Genomic DNA, 3961 nt, shown 5'->3' with positions numbered 1-3961 from the left:
CCCGCAAAACCAGGGGGGGGGGGGGGGGGACCTGCGTAATATCGGCGAGGACTGATCACCCTTGCCGGAGGTCCTGCATCCGCAAAAACCTGGACGGCCCCATCACGATTTGGTATACCACATGAATATGCTCAAGAGCTACCAAGGAATTGGCGAACTAGATTCCTGACACAGCTGTACGAGATTGTTGCCTGAAACAGTGAGTAAAGCAATTTTCTTATCTCACTGCCTCCCCGGTGTGTTTCTGTCAACGAGGGAGAGACAGAAGAAGGAGGAAAAGCCCAAACCCTTTTGTCCCCGACCTACTCGAATAGATTGGGCTCAACCACCCATAGTTAGGTTGCACAGTAGGCACTTTATGCAGCCCACTCTCCAATGCTTCCATGCTGCCTGAAGAGCTGGGTCCAGCCCATGTGCCACATGCAGAGTAAGTCCTGGACAGGGTTTGAATTATGGGGGAGCTCAAGGGGAGATAAGAGATGAGAGCTCCCCCATAAGAGATGATACCCCCACCCCCAACCCTTCCTGTATCTCAGGCAGTGGCGGTGGCAGTGGCACCTCCTTCTGGCTTCTGGCTGGCACCACCACAGACCCCAGAAAGAGTCGGATGTAATTCAAAACCTGGTTCTGGAGCTGATATGTAGTGCACACAGCATGCAAGCTGAACCAACCGTGTGTGCTGCATGCAGCAGAGCGGGTTAGCACAGGGTGTGTGCTGTGTACAGCATCCTACTAGACTGGCTCTGTGCTCTGGCTCCAGCATGGCCTGATTTGGGCCAAACCCCAGAGCCAGCATGCAGAGCTGGTTGGGCTGGTCTTCCATGTACCACATATCCCGTACCAAACCCCTCTGGTGCATGTAGTGCTGCGTTTAGCCCACATGATGCAGCACGGAGGCCAGGGCTGGTGCATGCCCCATGCAGCATGTGGGTTTGGTCCAGAGACCCATTGGACATATCATAAGGCTCCACAGGCTGGATCTGGCCTGTGTGTAATGTGTTTGACACCCCTGGATTATATTATTATTAGATTATTGAAAAAGTATTGCATAGTGCTGAATCAAACATGATCCCTGTGGGGTCTCTTTATTTTCTCTTTTCGTATTCATTTTGGACTTTTCCAAATGCTACCATCTAATTTATCCTTCAAAAAAGACTACATTTCTTTAAAGCTGATTGGTTAATTTTGATTGAGCAAATTGAATGAATCTTGCTCTTGATGGGCTTTCTCATGACCTTTCTAATTTATAATCTTCCTGGTTTGGATGAGGTTTGGAATGTCATGAGAGCAGTTCTGCTTCTGGGATTTTTCTATTTTTGCCCCTAGTCCTCATGAATGACCAGCCCCACAAACACTTTCAATATACAGTTGGCTCATTCAAGGACACATCTATAATAATAATAGGCTTATTCTGTCTGTTTGGAGCACTCTGATTGGTTGTCTCAGCAGCCAATCACAATGCTTACCGAAACTTCCAATCAGAATGCTCCGGACAGACAGTGCTCTGGACAGACAGAATAAGTGTGTTATTCTTATAGATCCTGAGGCATTTCAAACAAATGTGCAGGAAAGTCAGAGCTAGAATAAAGTACTGGGGTCCCCTGTTAACAGAGTGGGCAGGCTCTGCTGAAGGAAAAACAAAGTAGTGAGGGGCTCAGTCCTTTTTTTCTTCCCCAGAGGCTGCCCACCTTTCCTACAGCCAGGGGGCAAGCTGTTGGTGGGCCCTGAGCTGCGGGGGGCCTGGTGCTTCCCTCTGCCATGGCAGCACTCTCTGGGACTGCCTGGGTGGGGTGCCAGCGGGTGGGTGCTTCCTGGGGGGTGCCACTGCCCCGGAGGGATACACTGGGGTCCCACACAGCTCAGGGGCTGTGCAACGCACTGGGAGCTCACTCCCTGGCTGCGGGAGACACAGGCAGGCTCCAGGAATAATAATTAAAAAAAGATCAGGCCCTCGCTTCTTTTTTTTTCCCTCTCGGCAGAGCCTGCCTGTGTGAACTGCTGCTGGGTCGTGCAGCCCCTGAGCTGCAGAGGGGCCTGGTACTTCCCTCCATGGCAGCAGTTCCCCTTGGGGCTGCCCAGGCAGGGTGATAGCTGCATGGGTGCAGCCCCATCTTACAGGCAGCACCTGCCAGATCCAATGATGCACAAGGTGCTGGAAGCCCAGGCATGCTCAGGGAAGCTTGGGCTTGACGGGCTTCCAGCGCCTCATGCACCATCTCTGCCACCTTTCCGCTGATTGGGACCATCTGGGAATGGGCTGGCTGCCCCGGGAAGGTGGGAGGAGGGCGGCTGGGTGTGCTGGCAGCTGAAGAAGGCAGTGGGGATGGTGCATGGGGCACCGGAAGCCCACCAAGCCCATGCTTTTCCAAGTATGCCCGGGCTTCCAGCACTCTGTGCACAGTTCTCGCCGCTTTCTCCAGATACGGCCCTTGTACAAGCAAGTAATATCGCTGTAATTTGTTATGTAGAAAACTAAAATGCATGGGATATGTTTTAGTTTGCTACATAAATATGTCATTTAAATCAAACTATATTGCCAAACGTGTATGCTGTTACGAAGTGAAATCGTAACATGTCACCAAACGTGTACACTGTTACACAGTTAAATCATTTAAAAGGGCAATTAAACCACTAAAAAAAGCAATTTCCTCACGTGTACTAGGGCCCTCTTATTTTATGACTATGAACAAGTCACAGGGTCAGACTTTTGGTAAAATATGTATTTATATTCCTAAGCCTGTGTTTACACATGGATAGCTTTATGTAGCCTTTGAGGGTGAGAAGTTTTGAGTCTGTTAAAGTATTCGGTCAAAGGATAACTAAAACTTGTGTATTTAAAGAAATACCTTTGAAATAAAAGAATTAATCGCAAGTGTTTTGCAGGTTTCAGTTAGTAGGAAATGATTGACATACCTTGTCATCAGAAATCTCTTAAGTGATGTCATAAAATATGTGTGGTACAATTCTCGGCAGACAGTCCTAACGGCGTTTGTCTGTGTTGACAGTGTTTAAGTTAAGTCAGGGCCTCAGTATTATCTGTACCTGTCTCCATAGCATAAAGAAAAGCATTTCACCTGCAAGTCCTTAAAAGGATAGTCTTGTAAGGTAATGCCCATTGGATGGTTTATGATACTTTTCTTTCACACTTTTGCAAATACAATTACCTGTAATTAACCACAGGTTTTTCTTTTGTTTCTTTTAAAAAAACTGTAATTCTTTCTACAGTAGATATATCTATTTCTAAATGAAGTTATGTCTTTTGAGTAAGGACTAAATTATCAAAAACATCATATAAAAAAATCCCTTGCACAGATCAAGATGAAATATTGGAAGATAAAGAAACTGTATGTTTGTTACAATGCTATTGCCATGGAATAGCCTCCAGTAATCAAGTTGATTTTAATAAATCTGTCAAATGTAATATCAAAACATACTCCTTGTGAGAAATATAAGGGCCTTTTATATAATTTGTTTTAAATGGGAACGACAGAGTAGTGATTAAAACAGTTTTTATTGCATTCATGGGTGACTGGTGCTTCTTGAGTCAGCTACCGGGGGGGGGGGCCCGCAGTCAATCACACTGACTGGGGTGGTTGGGGATCTCCCTTGCAACCAGTCTCACTCACCAAAAAGCTGCACGGCCGCTTTTGCTGGCAGCCCCACTCCCCAGCCAGTGCTCGCAGTGGGGGTACCGGAGCTCCCACCTGCCTCCCTGCCTATTGCCTAAACAGGGAGCATGGCCTGACAGGGGGCACACCAGCACTCTCAGGGGGGTGCATGTGCACCCCTGTGCACCCCCTATGCATTGCCACTGATTGCATTCAAAACTCTTCATTTTGGAATCATAAGCTCATGTAGTAGGTAACCCCTTTAACTGAGTTAACTTGGAAATGCCAGTGGAAGCAAGACATGCTCATAAAATGGAACTGAGACCGTAATAAAACAATGCATAATTAATCTG

This window comes from Alligator sinensis, unplaced genomic scaffold (genome assembly GCF_000455745.1).
Source record: "Alligator sinensis unplaced genomic scaffold, ASM45574v1 scaffold377_1, whole genome shotgun sequence".
Taxonomy (NCBI): Eukaryota; Metazoa; Chordata; order Crocodylia; family Alligatoridae; genus Alligator; species Alligator sinensis.
The sequence above is the reverse complement of the archived record's forward strand: the minus strand, read 5'-3'. Positions refer to the sequence as shown.